The sequence below is a fragment of the Micrasema longulum genome, unplaced genomic scaffold (assembly GCF_059751315.1).
Source record: "Micrasema longulum isolate JH-2025_06_02 unplaced genomic scaffold, ASM5975131v1 h1tg000762l, whole genome shotgun sequence".
In the NCBI taxonomy this organism is placed as follows: Eukaryota; Metazoa; Arthropoda; class Insecta; order Trichoptera; family Brachycentridae; genus Micrasema; species Micrasema longulum.
Genome location: NW_028277956.1, coordinates 319,336 through 337,151, shown reverse-complemented (window position 1 = coordinate 337,151; position 17,816 = coordinate 319,336). Strand labels below are relative to the sequence as shown.

General features: G+C 31.4%; 1 long non-coding RNA gene across 2 annotated transcripts in view; it reads left to right on the top strand.

The window, feature by feature from the left end:
* The window catches only part of LOC148279111 (uncharacterized), a 253,209-nt gene that overhangs the window by 83,671 nt on the left and 151,722 nt on the right, over positions 1-17,816 (top strand). The window contains exon 2 of one of the 2 annotated variants that reach the window (XR_015822979.1): positions 11,582-11,766. This is a non-coding gene — a long non-coding RNA (uncharacterized LOC148279111). Of the gene's footprint in view, positions 1-11,581; positions 12,079-17,816 lie in introns of those variants that run through there. The other variant, XR_015822978.1, reaches the window with a different exon arrangement.

The following is a 17,816-nucleotide window of genomic DNA, read 5'->3' as shown; positions in this document are numbered from 1 at the left end:
AGAAAGTATTTTTTTTACATTTTGCTTTTTCGACTTCTTGCTTTTTTGACTTGTTGCTTTTTTATCTAGGTGGACGAAAATAGGTATGATAATATTATATTTAGGTCAGGGGGAAGCCTTATAGTCTCCCGCGGCTCGTATCCGTATCCAACTGATTTATATTAACTGGCACTCATCTCTCACGCACAGGCTCCCTTATTGGCGCGTGATCAGATGCAGTGACGTCATTTTTATAACTTGATAAGAGAAGCCTTATGCCGCCAAATAAACTCGATAAAAGCAACTGAGGTTGAGCATTTGCGTTTGCGATGTATTGACATTTCGATTGAAATTTGAATTATTTTAAGTAGTATAACGCATAAATTAACATATTACAACAGAGATGAAGAACATTTAAGAAAGGGTAATATAGAAGTCTAGGCATCTACAGGGCTTATGACCTGTCAATGGCTGGTTTAAGCCCTGTAGATGCCTAGACTTCTATATTACCTTTTCTTAAATGTTCTTCATCTCTGTTGTAATATGTTAATATAAACAGCTCCCCAGGGAGTTGAATCCAGTCCTTGTCTACAAAAATTTGGACAAACTCAAAATATTGTCAACGCATAAATGTTTGCTAATTTCTTTTTGACGTAGCTCCAAACCTATTGTGTATCAAAAGTAATCATGCTTTACAACTAGTTAAAACTGTTGGTGATCTTGGTGTGATTCTAGATAAAAAACTTACGTATGAAAACCACATTGAAAATATAGTCAACCGGCCATACAGAAACTTAGGTTTTGTTATCCGCAATTGCCAAGTTTTCAATGATATGGTAGTATCAAATTGATTTACTTCGCTTACGTTTGCAGTCTCCTTGAATATGCCTCCTCTGTGTGGTCTCCTTAGTATTCCACATACAAGGTAGGGATTTAAAATATTCAGCAAACATTTTTGAGACATCTCAATTGGAGATCCAGATTTACGGACCTTAACTATAAAACTTCTTGTCATAAACATAATATACTAAGTCTTGAGGATCGTCGTTTAGTATTAAATATGGAGGTTTTACATGATATTCTTAATGGACGTCTTGATAGTCCTGTTCTGGTTTCTGAGTTGGCCCTTAAAGTACCTGGCTACAGCACCCGTTACACGAACCTATCTCTTTTCCATGTACCTACAATTCTTTCAATTCACCCCAACTATGCACAGAACTCTCCTCTGATTTGCTTGGTGCGTAATTATAACGTATTTTTCAATAGCATAGATATATTTAACGGCAGTAAACCCACTTTTAAAATAAGAACTAAAAAACTATTATTTAAACAAAAATGTTTCTTTATAAAAAAAATTTTTTTTATAAAGAAACATAAACATAGCCAAAGTGCTGAAGAAACATAATATTAGACCAACGTTCGGGACTGCAGGAAAAATAAAGAACCATTTGTTGAGCCCAAAAGATAAGTATTTGTTGAAAAGTTGCCAAGGATGTGATAAAGTGTACATAGAACAAACAGGGCGCACAGCGAAGAAAAGGATTGACGAACACAAAAGAGCGTGTAAACTTGGGCATCCTGACAAATCTGCGATAGCGGAATACTTTATAGACACCGGACATTTTTTTCTACAAAACACTTAGTTTACCCTGAAGATGGCTCCTGCAATGGTAGCCGAAACGTCGGAACAAACCCAACACACACGGTATCACCTAAAAAAGAAACATATTGATGATCACAATACTAGAGAAAAGGTAAAAATCAGACTCCCATTCAAAAAAGTCGTAGTCGAAAAATTCTATTTTATAAAAGGCAGTTAAATAATATTATGCAATGGAAAAAACATATATGAAAAAAAAAAACAAAATTCAAACGGAAGGTTAAGAAATATGTGTTAAATTACTTATAAATGAAATATATGTATTGGTACATAGTTATTATTAGAGCACACATAAGGATATGTTTATGAGCGCCGTATTTTAACATTCAAAATAATAATAAATAACATTAATAATAATCTCTACGCTGTCTAACTTTAAGCCATTTCAGTTATTATTATGAAACATGCAATTTTTATTATTTTAAATTTTATTTAATTTAATTAACTTCTTAAAAAAAGGAATAAAGATATAGAAGAGAAGAGATTAAGAAAGATAACGGAGATGTTTCTTCAGGCGTGATTTAAAAAGGTCACAGTCTAGCCGCACGAATACCATATGAGTTAAATAAGAAATAGGAATTACAGATGGGAAAAGTTAGTACCGTATTCTAATGGATGTTAAATAAAAAAGAAATATACATGAATATTTTCACTTTGATTGTGCCAATGATTAACCAAATTCATACATCCCGTTTCTAATTCCCAGTGCATACCGTCCCGTTTTGTCCCACAATAATAAATATGCGTCACAACCTTGTTATTATAAATAAAACGTCCGGACAATGTAAATGTAATGAAATTGGCAGTCATGACTGCAAATTGCAAGCCGGCTATTTAGTCTGTAATTAAATGACAAATTATGACAGTACAATGGGCCGTATAAGGCTCCCGTTCACAATAAGCCCCGACTGGCCTTTGTCTTTGTGTCACTGCTCTTGTGACAGTGTAGGTCAGTAGGCCTTTAGGACACTTTGCTATGGATGTTAATTTAAAAAAATTAAACGTTCAGATACAATGCGGTCGATTGTTAAATAACCCTATGTTAATGCGTTAATGCCTGTCGGTGAACCAAGTAACATACGAATTTTATTTGTGTTAGTAGGCACCATAGAATTAAGAATAGTTCAGAAGGAGCGTAGAATCATATTTGAATACATCGGACTGTGTCCGAAAATTCCCCCACTATGCCCCACTTTCACCACGCGAATTCGTGATGTCGCCGCGTAATGTTGTACGATGGGAAAAAAATAATCATAACACAAATGTAGGGTAAAAAAAAGCAATCTGTTAATTTCTATAAATTTTATCGTGCACGCGAAAATATTGATTGACACAACAGAGTAGGTAAGTAAGGGTCATTTGATAAGAGTAATTAAATTAATGAACTTTAAACAAACTATAAAACAAATTTAATTTAAATAAAACTGATATTTTTATATCATGTTAAATAATATTTGATGTTTTGAAGATAAAGTCGGTCAAATGTCCACCACAGAGTTGTTTAATCCGAGGTCCAATTTTTATTAGTTCTCTCACTACACGAGCAAAGTAGGTTAAAAAAAATTACTACCCTGGCAACACTAACAAAATTTTTATTCTGTTTCTTCGACAATCTGACAGATGGAAAGGTAATTCAATTTTTAAGTAATGCATTTGCGACTTAAATATTAGTTTGCACATAAAATGTGATGCCATCCTGTTTCTGTAAGGTCCTAGCAGTATTTTTACACTTCAAAAGGACACAACACGGCATAGTTGAATTCAAATCAGGAGTTGCGTACTGAGCGACTTCTACAAAGGAACTAATGGGTTAAAACGTAAACCTACTCATTTATGAGTAGTTTAGTCGCCTTATGTTTGATGTGCGTATGCGGTTTCTGGACTATTCTTAATTCTATGGTAGGCACACTAGAATATTTTATTATAAAGCGTTATTTCAATAGTACGTCAAATTTTAAGGAATTTTTCACTATTTTTGGTTATTTTATTAAAAAAACAACGGAAGTTTTATCAGTAAATAAGTATTTTAGGCAGTTTATGTATACATTGCATACATTTGCAGTTTTTCACAAGTATAAACGTAATATTAATATAATTTATCTGTACCTTAAAGGATAAACCACGGGAGTTGCATTTATTTATTAATTTTTTTCACATTATAAACAATTATAAATAATACAAATTATGTGTCCTCACTGAGGTTACCCGTGCCGAGAACACTTAACTTTTTTTACACGAGAGAATATACAAAGAAGACTTGATATTCAGAAAATTCGTAAATTCTGCATACATGTACAGGTTATTTAAATACTGGAATAAGAACGGGTATATTGCATTCAGGCAATTTCTCCCTACCGACCCAAACCGTTTGAATTAAGCAATTAAATAGTTTATATTACGAACATATTGTAAGTACTTTTGAAACGTTGTATTTTTTATTTTATAAAAAAAAAAACAAACTGAAGAAATGGTTTTCTTCAAGGTAACGGAAATAAATAAAAGTAAAAATCTACACTTCACCATGAGGACAAAAGGGAGTAAAAGGGTAAAGGAAAGAAGGAGGAGAAAGGAAAAACTCGAATATTCAGATAGTGACATTTCAGTCGTGATTTATTTTTTTTATTTATTTAATAGCATAATTATACATTTTTACAATTTAAAAAAACTTCACTTGTTATATTTTTACTAAAACTAAAATCCCACCAAGCCACTTTTTGTAGCTTGTTGGTGAAGATTATATTTATACTGACTTAATAATATTATTTACATTTATTTTATTTTATTTTTATTTTTATTTTATTAGGGAAATCAACAGTTCTACATACACATTTTTTTAGTAAACAAACAGATATAGTGTATAAGCTCAGAACTAATAACAGATTTCCACATAGTATACAAAGTTAGTAAAGAAAATATATGTTACATATCAAATAAATACATACAATTTATACATATAAAAATGTTATTTTCATGTACTCAATAATCAAAGATTTTTAAAATATTAATTTTAAGAACATTAAGTTACTGTAAATTGGGCGGGATAAGGACAAAAATGCTTGAAGAGAGGATAAGGAGGGGGGGGGGGGATGTACATAATTATTATTATAATGTCTACTAAGTTACATAATGCATTTTTAGTGTAAATTTTAAATCTGACAGAGTGATGTTTGTATAATCTATATTTTTAAATTTTGTATTGTACATTGAAAAAGTCCTACGAAAAAAAGCATTTTTAACATACGATGTTTTACTTATTGGTACATGAAACAGGTGGTACCGTCTACAAATCCTGGCTGGCACATGTATTGTTATTAAACCAAGCAGCTCTGTACAGTCAACCATTCCTGTCACAATTTTGTAAAGCAGTAGTTGGTCCGCACACACTCTGCGGTATTGTAGAGAAATGATTCCATGGAAGGTGGAGGCAGTGAGAGTAGATACATAAGAAATACCGGTTTTGTATTTAAGGTACTTTATAAATTTGTTTTGAATATTTTCTATTCTACTTATATATATGGCATACTGGGGATTCCATATCTGAGAGGCGTATTCCAAATGGCTTCTGACAAATGTATAATATAATAAAATAAGGGCCTTTGGATTATCAAAGTGTTTACTCATTCGAATTATGAAACCTAACATGCTCAATGCTTTGGAGGTAATTTTATTGATATGCGATTCAAAAAGTAGTTTTGAGTCTAAAACAATCCCAAGATCTTTAATTTCGTGCTTTCTCATTAGTACATTATTGTTTAGTTTGTAATCAAAATTAAGAATTTTTCTTTTCCTTGTGAATGTAATACAGATACATTTATTTATATTCAAAAATAGTTTATTTTCAATACAATAGTCAGTTAGACGATTAAGATCATAAAAACAATGAATAACAAATAAAAATTAACAGCCGGATAGATCAGAATAAACATGTTTATACAAATAATAATATATAAATTTATTTTTTAAATACAAGAAAATATATGAAAAAATAAAATATTTACACCTAAGCTACTATTCATATAAACTCTTGATCGAATAGCCACTCTCTTATTTTGCTCTTGTTACAATGTGAGTTAAATTTAAGTTCTTTTGGCAATAAATTAAAAATTCTAGGTACTAAATATTTGAGAATTCTATTTCCATATTTATTACATACTTTTGGTACTACCAAGCCATCATTAGACGTGAAGCGTGTATTATGGTTATGTTTGACAGGAAACTTGAATGTATTACTATTAAATTGTTCCAAAATGATGCAAAGCCACATTAGTCCTCGAACAGGCAGAGTTTTGATTGTTTTGTACAGGAGATCATTATTTAAATGTGGATAAAAAAGCGCCTCGATGAATGGGTATTAAAAAGGTTTTCTCGTTACTAGAGCTGGAAGATATTGCTTTAAGCAATAAGTCCGCCAAAGTACTTATTATTTTTACTTGAAGTTTTAAATAAATACATAGAACGAAGAGATAGCCCATGCTGTGATGGACGTTGAAAGAGCTCTCTCAGATAAACAGGCGAAGTTAGATTATTCAAAATATTGTGAAGAAGTGATGGAACGTGAATGTTTCTTCTATGTCTGAATCTGAGCCAGTGCAGTTTCGTGCGATATTCGGTTATGTGGTCAAATTTGCAAAAGTATAACATATACAGTGTCGGTTTCGGCAATAAATTTCTATGACGCTACAATAACTCCAATACTGCTAGACTTTATTAATCAACATTGATTACCCATAGTGCTTTACTAAGTTTAAAAAATAATGTAAAAATAATAAGCGTGGGTACGTCTTTTTTAATTTTGATGAAATTGCGAATTTATCAATTACTAAGTACATACAAGTTTAATGCGAAAACGAATATAAGAGTAGATACTCCGCTAGCTGCTTCTTTCCTCTTACTTTATCTCCGAGGCGCCGTGAAAATCAGGCTCATCATTTGAATGAATTATGGTCAAAACATTCCCACAAGGTCAAATTTCACTCACACTGTGACGTCCAGCTAGTACATATTTCTCCTATCGTTTGAGGCTCGTTTACTTTCCACTTAACCAATATAAATGTACTCCAAATTAAACCTTATGTTCACTAAAATAAAGTTTTTTTTTGTGTGCAGCACATGTCTGAAAAAGTGCGACTAAATTAATAGACTGAAGATTGTGTGCGTTCCCCGTGCGTTGCAAAAAACATATTTTGGACAAGGGAATAGGGTTGTTTTTACGTTGATACATTTTTGTATCGAATAATTAACATTTTAATTTAATATAAATGATATCAACGCGCCGCATTGTGAACGGATGGAGTATGATTTTCTCACCGCAAAATCGTCACGGACGCATACAGATATTTTGCAATCATTGCAATTCATCAAGCAGTTCACAATTAGCATCTACATAGGTAACATACACGTACATCTGCTCAATCAATTTGTTAAATGTAATAAAATAAAATAATCTAAAACGTCCAAGAGATAGACGTAATTTGCTCTGTCCGCTTGAAAATTTCTCAACCCGAATATTCTAAACTTTTCTACAATCATATATTAGCTCAATATTTTCCCTGGGAGATTACTTCGTAAGTTTTCCAATTTGTGGAAGCGAAAAATAAGATCAGTTAAATTTTGAAAAGCAATAAACCTTCCGAAGTTCAAGATAAATTGCCCTTAGATCTCGCCATTGAAACGGTTAGTACCTATTTCTTTGATTTATGCTGTGGAAAATGTGTATTTTTCCCCTTCGAAATCATCAGGTTGCTGAAGAAGTTTGAATTGTTTTGACACAAAGGAGAGGAAATTTCATTTAAGTTTATCAAAGATTTTTTTTTTTATAAACAAAATTTTGATTGATAATTACGTTATATGTATTTTAAATAAACACAACAAGATTGATTAATCGAAATTTATGCTTCTAACATTATATCACAATCAAATACATTTACAATGGAAGATACCGTAATACTACTACTGGGACAAAATGAGACATCCCCTATTCAATTTCTAAGTTATTTATACTATATACTAGATAATCTTAAACATACAAAAGTATATATTTACTCTGTCTATAAGAATGATTTCCTTAACACCTTAAAACTAAATATAGAAATTAGAAAACTGGCAAAACTACATGAAAACTGTAAATTCATAGGACCAATATATCACGAAAAAATGAAATTTTATGAAAAGCAAATATTAAAAGAGCGAACAATGTATGAAATGGTTACTACATTGAATAAAATGTATAAATTTGAATCACAAGCTAATTACATCCTGTGACAAGAACATGTAAATAAAATCAATGAGCTTGATCATTTAGACAGACATAAATCTAAACAATCAGAGGAGAAAAAAATGAGAAAAATGCATAAACTAAAGATTCTTTATATAAATATACGCAGTCTTAAACCAAAAATAGATGAACTTAAATCATTAATAACAAATGACTCATCAATACCAGATATCATTATGCTTACAGAAACATGGCTAAGCAACGCTGAAGAAGAATTGTATGGAATTAATAATTATAATGTAATTAACTCATGTAGAGAAGGCAAAGGAGGAGGAGTTGCAATATATATTGCTAATAATTTAGATTTCCAAATTAAAATAAAAGAAACCGCAAAAGATAAATCAAATGTAATCTTAATTAATTTAACTGAACAAAATATTAATATCTGTGTCATCTATAGACCACCCAATAAAAATCAGGTACACCAATTCATCGACTTTTTTGAAACAGATATACTTACAAAAGAAAAAGGAAAAATAATAATAGTTGGTGATTTCAATATAAATTTACTTGACAAAAAATGTGTGCATACTAATGATTACTTAAATTCTCTCCGCTCAAATAATTTTGAAATACTAAATGAAATATCTCCTGAAAAGTATACTAGGTGGAATCAAAGAGGTGAAAATACAATAATTGACCATGTGATCACTAATATAATAGGATCCAATCACACCATTGACTACATAGATACACCGCTAAGTGATCATAGAGCATTGGAGTTAAATATGGATATATCAGTAGCTAAACAAATAGTAGCAAGGCAAAAATATACTTCAGAAAAGATCGATTTTAATAAACTTAAAGAAAGCGTGGAAATAAAATTACAAAATTTACAAATAACTACTTTTAAACAACTGCAAGAGTTGATTCTAACTGAAATTAAAAAGAATACAAAAACAGAAAACAGAAGATTTACTACTTCGATCCAAGAGGGGTGGCTCACAAAAGAAATATTTAAAAAAGTCATTCTAAAAAATAAAATTTACAAAAAAATGGTAAAAGAAAGACACAATCAACATCTGCAAATACAACTAAAAAATATTCAAAAAGAGCTGAGAAATGATATAAGAAATTCTAAAAAACAATACTATCAACAACAAATAGCATGCGCAGAAGGAAACAGTAATAAATTATGGAAAATTATTAAAAATATTAAATCAGACACAAAAATACCATCACCATGTATAAAGGAAATAAAACAAATGGATGGAAAAGTAACAAATAATCCGATAGAAATAACAAGTACATTAAATGATTTTTATACAAATATAGGAAAAAAACTTGCAAATAAAATAAAGGGACCATGTTTAAATGTAACAGAAACACAAAAATACCAAATAAATGCTACCTTCTTTCTTAGACCCGCAACAATAGGAGAAATCAAAAAAATTATAGATAATTTGAAAAAAAATGCTTCTCCGGGATATGATAAAATTAAACCATCGCTAGTAAAAATTCTTAAAGACATGCTTAGTCCAATATTAACAAATCTGATTAATCTGCATATAAAAGAAGGTACCTATCCAGATGAATTAAAAATAGCAAGAATCACTCCAATATATAAAGGAGGTGATAAAAAAGATCATAGCAATTACAGACCAATTGCAAATTTAACAGTCTTCAACAAAATATTTGAAAAATATATTCAAAAGAGATTATTGGATCATGTTAAAAATCTCAATATACTTACTTATAATCAACATGCGTTTCAGGAAAAAAAAAGGAACCGGAACAGCCCTAGTGAATTTAATAAATTTTATTCAAACCAACATGGATACTGGGATCCCAATCACGGGAGTAATCTTAGATTTTAAAAAAGCTTTCGATACGGTTCATGTTGAGACAATGATAAAAAAATTAAACGACATAGGAGTAAAATTTCAAGAAAGTAAACTATTAAAATCATATTTAGCAAATCGGAAGCAGTATACATATGTAAATGAAAAAAAAAGCCTTTTGCAAACGGTAAATTTTGGAGTACCCCAAGGATCCATTTTGGGTCCAATATTATATATTTTATACATTAATGATTTGTCACTGTACAATTTCAAGGGAAAAATTATTATGTATGCCGACGACATTGGACTATTCTATAAAAATCAAACAGACGTATTAACAAACAATGACATAAACAAAGACCTAACTATGTTGACTAAATGGACAAACACAAACTTACTTACACTTAATGAAAAAAAATGCAATATTATCCATTTTGAAACTAGAAAAAAATGTCATAAAGTAGATGCTTACATAAATAATGAACGACTTACTGAAATTGAACATGTTAAATACTTAGGACTAACAATAGACAGACAATTAACATGGACAATTCATATCAACAATTTAATTAGCAAAGTGGCGACATTATCGAGTCTTTTTTTAAAAATCAAAAACTTTGTTCCAAAAACGGAAAAAATTCTAATGTATGAAGCCTATGTAAAAACTAAAATATGTTATACGCAACTATTATGGGGAGCAGGATATCAAAATGACATAAACAGACTACAAAGACAACAAAATAAAATATTAAAGTTAGTATATGACCTTCCCTATTTAACTGCAACTAGAGAACTTTTTAAACAAACTAAGCAATTAAATATAACTGAACTCTTTCAACTAGAATCATTAAAATTTATCCATAAATTAGCCACTAATGTAATTGTAGACGAAGAACTAAAACTAATAAAAAATTGTAGTCAACATGGACATAATACGAGAATATCAGACAAATACCATATACAACTTTCTAAAACAAGACAAGGACAATCAAGACTAATGAACCAGGGACTGAAATTATACAATAAACTACCAGACAAAACTAAACAAAAGACTCAGACAAACTTTACAAAAGATGTAAAAAATATTATTTTGAACAACAGAGTATAAATGAAAAATGTATATATTATTTTATGTAAAATGAATGTTATAATCCGTAAGGGTTTATAAATACATTTTCAAATAAAAAAAAAAATAATAAAAAAAAAGTTATGGTTTTTGGAAGGGACGAAAGTACAACACAACACATTTGTGAACGGTGATATTCTGAATCAGGTACAAAAATTTGTATATCAGGGAAACATGCTTACTTAGGTATAAAAGGACTGAGAAATATATTGAAAGGAGGGTGAATGCCAGAAACAGGGTGAACGGTACACTTAAATCAACCTTCGCAAATTAATGTTTACCGTAGCAGGTAAAATTAGCAGTTTACAATGGTGTTATGTATGGTAGCGAAGTATGGAATTGGAAAAACAAAGGAAAACATTATGTAATTAATTAATAACTTCCATTATCATCCACTGCGGAAAATGTAAAAAAACTTTTTTTACTATTTAAGTTTATATTATTCTTATATTCTTTAAGTATTTTTTTGCAAAAACTGTAACAAAAATAAACAGATAATGGTCCATTAATTGATATTAAAGACATAATGAACTAAAATTAAATGTTAAATAAGAAATACCCATATGTTATACCTTAATTATAGTTGAAAGAAAATAAACTTGATATTAATTCTAAGCAGGTAATAAGTTACTTTTTCGCAGAATTTAATAGTCAAACATCAAGAAAAGTGCCTCGAGGGAAATACATCATGGCTCGAGTCAAACACTGTAAACTTCCCAGCGTCCATTCGTTATCTTCAATCAAATGTTTTTTGCCCGCAGGTCCTACGAATAACCCGCCATAGTTAAGTCATTTAGTAATTTTAATAAACGATGTGAACTCCCAGAATCCTGATAAGTTCCGTCTATCAGTGCTGTCACTACCGGAGCGCTACAATGCTCAAGATACAAATGCTGGAGCAGCTCGTCATGAACGAGAACCAGGAAGCGGAAGGAGACGTAGAAAGGTAAGATTGAAATAATTGTTTACTTAGTTCATCGAAGGTGAAAGCGTGGATCTTTAAATCGATATAAGTGATGAATTATATCGAAGCACGGCGACGAACATTTGCGGTTAATTAACACTTTTATTTCGATAGTCGTCAAAATTAGAATAATATTGCTTATGATATAATAAAACAAAAACATCAAATGGTTGGTTGCAGATTGGGTTAGAGCAACTTATGGGAGGACGAACCACATATCGTCGCCGTTCGGGCAAAAATCACTAACCCTATAAAAGATTGTTGTAAGTCAGTCGTATACAAAAAAAATAAAAATAATTTCAAACTTATAATTAACAATGTACATAATGTGTCATAAGTTATATTACAGGAGAATCGAAATTGAAAAACAAAAAAAAATATATTTGTACATGATAACATGTATATATCTTCTTCTCTATCATTGGTACTCTCACCAGCCATTCTATTAACAAAGCGTCTCCACTCTTCACGGCTCTGCGCCCTCTCCACAGCTCCATTTAGGGTTGCCCGTTTTCACCTGGTCGATCCATCAAGCTGCAGCTCTGCCTCCGCTTCTTTACCCTGGCACACTGTCCGTGATCATTATTTTATCCAGATTTTCTGGGTCACGTCTAGCTATGTGTCCGAAAAACTGCAGCGTACGTTCGCAGAATATGGCCGATAGGCAAACTTTTACGTTCGAGTTTCGAGTTCCTCCAGTTTAGAAACAATCGTTATTCTGGCTGTCAGTGGTATTCATAGCATTCGACGCCAACATCACATCTCGAAGGCATATATTCTCTCCTGCTCACGTGTTTGAATTGCCCACGTTTCTGCGCCATATGAGAATATTGGGAACACAAGCGTACGCACTATGAACATTAAGGCTTTCTTTGAGATGCCCCGATCTTGCCAAATTTTGGTCAGTCGAGTGGCATTTTTTGCGATTAGGATCGTTGACAGAGCCAATATGCCACAACCATCAAATAGACTCCAACCTTGAAAAGTGCAAGATTTTGTTTATTTAGGCTCATCCATCTCTGCAGGCGGTGCATGTACATCAGAAATTAAAAGACGCATACTAATTGCAATAACATATATATGCCTTGGTAGTTTAAAATAAAAATGAAACAATAAAATAGTATTGCATGTATCTATCATAACTTAACTACACCAATAATGCTTGTATGCTGTCGCTAATTTCCTTTTTGAATTTATTAATACTCAAGTTGAATAAATCGCTCGCATTGGCTTCAACCTCCAATAATGTTATTATACACATTGCAAATTCTATACATGCATGATTTTTTTGCTGCATTTGTATTTACGTCAATCATTAAAACAATTTGGTGTGACGATAACTTTTAAGGGGTGCATGAAAATTAATAATACTAAGTTAATTAGGGCGGGCAGTCAGCAATGCCATTTAAAAGCTTGAATAAAAACATTAAAAATCAGCTCTCTGTCGTCTATTATCCGAGGAGTCAATCTTAAAATGTTTTATTGTAATTATTGAATTGGTAATTGTTTCTGTACGATAGACATTTTGAATTTTGTTTTTTTATTTTTTTTATTTGTGATTGTCACAATATGGAGACCAGATTAAAGTTGCATGTTCAAGCTAACTTCTAAGAAATGCATAATACAACATTTAAAATGTATTTATATCATTAAATTGTTTAGTGACTCTAGTGACAAAACCTAACATTTTCAATGCATCACCTGTAATATACCGGATATGTTCGATGTAGTCAAGTTATCAATTTTAAAGAACACCGAAGTCCCGAATTATTTGCACATTCTTAATTGATTTGAATATGCCATTCAAAGCGTAAAATTATGATCTTTAAGAGGTAGAAGTCACCAACGTTAGTTAGTTAGAAAAAAGATGCGCAAATCGAAATTGTTTGTTGTGAGTTAAGAACTGTGGTACAACTTTCAATAAAATCTCGACAAGCACTAAAGGCAGGTAGAATTTGCTGTCAGTTTAGGTATATTTTTATCGTTTTTTAAGTATTACAGTTTTCTTCCTCAAAACAGATTTTTGTTTGTGTTTAGGTATTTGTATAATAACTTTGATAAAAATAAACTTTGTTCCGAAAATGGAAAAAAATCTAACGTGTGCAACTACATGGGGTACAGAAAATCAAAATGTCATAAACAGACAACAAAGACATCAAACTAAAATATTAAAGTTAAAAACCTCCCTTATCTAACAGCAACTAAATCACTCTTTAAACAAAATAAACAATTAAATGTAACTGAACTCTTTCAACGAAAATATTTTCCCTGGTATTTTTAAAATACCCACAAAAGCATTGATAGGCTTTGAGCACGCTCGCTTATTATTTAAATTATCGTCAGTTGTTGTTTTTTTTTATCGGTATTGAAGATTTCGTAAAACAAATGGATATGTCAAACCGATGCATATCGACTGAAGAAAACAAATCGAGAATTTTCTATGATTTGATGAGGAAAGTATACCTTAATCTTGATATCGATACAAATAAATACTAGCAATGGAATAATTAGTATAAGTATCGTGAAATCATAATAGCATTATTTAATGCTAATTGAATATGCTATATTAATGAACTGCTAAGTACCTTTAATGGGAATGCAGGGATTGCGGTTTGATTTTGTAATGAGGAATTCCACTGTTATCTTATTTATTTTTACTAGCGTACTATTTAACCAAGCAAAAATATATATATATATATAAAAAATAGTGCGTTATTTACAAAGATATGATTTGTTAAAGTTACATTTATCAATTACCGCGCCAAATGACTGTAATCAGTGTGTCACTTTTAAGTAGTGACGTCATGAAACGGTTGGCGTTCTTACTTTCACTGACCGCGGTAAGTTGTATTCCTCCAGCCAATAACAAAACTGACAAGAATCTATGGAATATTGCTTCGATTAATTCATTTAGTTGATTGTAATTTGCTCATTTCTATGTTATGGTTGTTTTTACGAACGTTTCGATTCAGAAAAACCTAGAAAGTTGACATAATCTCTAGTTGAAATGTCAACAAAGTATTATTTGCCGGATTTCAGGTCGTAGATCGTAATCGAATTATTCGTATTATACTCTTTTTTTTTCTATGGTCAAAACGTTCCTTACAAGGTGCGAAGGCTTTAAAGCGGAAACCGGAAATACTACACGTAGATATAAGGAGTGACGTCATTTTTTACGATTTTAAAATGAATACTATTTTTAACATTTTTTTATTTATTTTTGTGTGCGTTTTTGAGATATTTCATCCTACTCCAAAATGTTTAAATATTCTCGTGTACACAAAAACATTTTTAAAATTTAGTTCCGGGTTGGGCTGGAATTCCTCATTGAGTGAGGAAGTATAAAAATTTTAATGGAAATTTATAAAATTAGCGGATAATAATTAGCAAATAGCATTCAGAAGCATTAGTTGGTAGCTCTAATCAAATAGACGCAATGTTTGACAAGTATGTATTGGCAATCAAATGTAAATAATAGCTTTGACATGATTACAACAGATATATAGAACAGTTTTGTCCCTGTTATTGGCTGGTTATATGTAACATTTACCATTCGGTCTATGTTTGAACGTCCACGAATTCGTAACTCTTCTATTTGATTAATTTTGCAACAAGTAGTCTTGGGAGTAAGTCTGCTGCTTGAGTGCACTGTCTGGGGGCGTTCTGGTGCTTCAAAGAGTAGACATTCCCTATCACTGTCAACATGAAGGGGTTTGAGCTGGGTGATGGATTTTTATTATTTATTTTATTTATACTTCCTCTCGTCCCTTCCATGTAGCTGATAAAGGGGTTAAGAGCGACTGTGAAAGGGTTATAGAAAGTTTTAAATGCAAATATTTTTTTCGGTTTTCCTTACAGAATTTGGTTGGTAGAGAATTGTCGACACCGTATGCTCCAACTAGGAAGCGAATATGAGCCGTTGATGAAATAACGAGTAAAAATAATTTGGGAACGAAAAACTGGAATCCCGGATATACATTCTGAATACACAAAAATCTTGGATGACGCTATTTTGATTAGCATGCTAAAGAAATTAACATAAATAGCATATCACTACTAAATACTAATCCTCGGTAACACAAAGTTTAGAGATTGAACAGATATCTCAGTATAAAGGTTATCTTACCTAATCCATTTAAGGCCAATAATGGCGATGGAAATGGACTATGTTCCGTTACTCATGATGGAGGCTTGGCATTTCGGAACTTGGTTCTCACGAATTTAATATTGCATGCTTTTCGTCGGTCTAATTTATTATTTTTCCGTGATTGTCGATCATTTTTCTGTCGACTTAAATTTCATCTAGTAAAATGTCAATGAATTTTCTAGCAAATAACAGTCAGCGATAGCCGACTGTTATTTGCTAGAAAATTTAGATCTACGGGCTTCATGTTATCGGTCCTGCGGGCCTCAATTAATTTGCACGCAGTAAATTCCAATGTCATGGTATTCGAGTTACCGGCTCAATGGCAATAAAAATATTCTAGCTGGCAACTGTGAGATAAGAGGAGATGGTCAAGTGGATGATATTAGCAGAGGTTAATTTATGAAAATAAAAATGCGCCCCGAATAAGCAGATGAAAGCTAATACAGGTAGATACTGTAATAACGTACAAGCATGAGTTAAAGAAAAACATATTATTTTTCTTCTTCATATTTAAAAAAAATAGTAAGATCTGTGTTACAGAAAACTAATTGTTCTCCTGAGATGATGAGGTCCAACTGTCCCTCCATCTCTTGGGTGGTGTTCCAGGTGGACGCTGTCCAGATGGGATTTCACTGGCTGCAGCGTTCGTAATTCTGTCACTGCTCACCCTGCCCACATGGCCCCTCCAGTATCTTCGTCTTGATCTGCTCCATCGCACGATAGTCGTTATTTCATACGTATCTATAATTATATCCTGGATTTGGTCTCGGAGCGTTTTTCCAGTGACGGTATGAACAGTCTTAACCCGCTCTTCCACATCATACGTCATGATAGGTCTTGCTTCTGTCTTATATATTCTGACCTTCTATCGTTACGCATATCCGTATTTCTCCATATTCTCCATATTTCTCCACATTCCTCGGGCACCCCGATACATTTGATGCGTTGTAGGCCAATTTTTTTTTTTTGCCCAAAACAGCCAATTATTACACGTTGTTTATATTTTGTATAGCAAAGGTTAAATAAAAGTATTTTTTTAACATATATTTCATAACAGATTTATGGAATTTCATCATCATCATTAAACCCTTAACCGCACCCAATGATGCATAGGACACTGTATTGCTAATTTTGATGTAGCGTATTTCGACGATATGTTAAAGAAAGTAGTGACTCAATGAGGAACTTCAGTCCTACGAGAAATTTGATACAGCAAATATTTTCTTGCGCGCGGTAAAAATTGAAGCATTAAATTGTAGCACAAAGTTTACTAAAAATGTACGAAAAAAATAATAAAAAACATTTGAATTAAAACGAACTAAATTGAATGACGCAACTGTTTTATATGAATCAACCTATGATATTCATTTATTTATATATCAACGGTTCAAAGAACCCTTAACAATAAAAAGTTTTACAGAAATAATCACAGCAGTGAACCATTCTTTTTGTAATATATAATATGAAATATAACTATTTAATTCAACTAAATAATTAAAACTAAACGAATTTGTATAACTTTTTTTTTAAACTGCAAAAAAGGAAAAAAGAAACACACAAATCTAAGATGACAAATAAAAGATTACAATTATAGTGAGAAAACCTTATGTTCTAAATATAAATATAGCAAATTGAAATTTAAAATAATTTAACATAAATGAGAGTTATGGAAGACTCCCGGTTTGCTTGCCGTGGATGGACCAATGAAAAGAACTGATCGAGAATAACCGGAAAAAAACCTCTGACGTCACATGCGGAGGTATTTCAGAAATGCAAAACTTAAAAAAATCGTAGCGATTAAATATAATATATGAAAATTAAAAACAATTTTTTTTGGCTCAGTTTTATAGTATATTAACAAATAAAAAAAAATTAAACAACCACT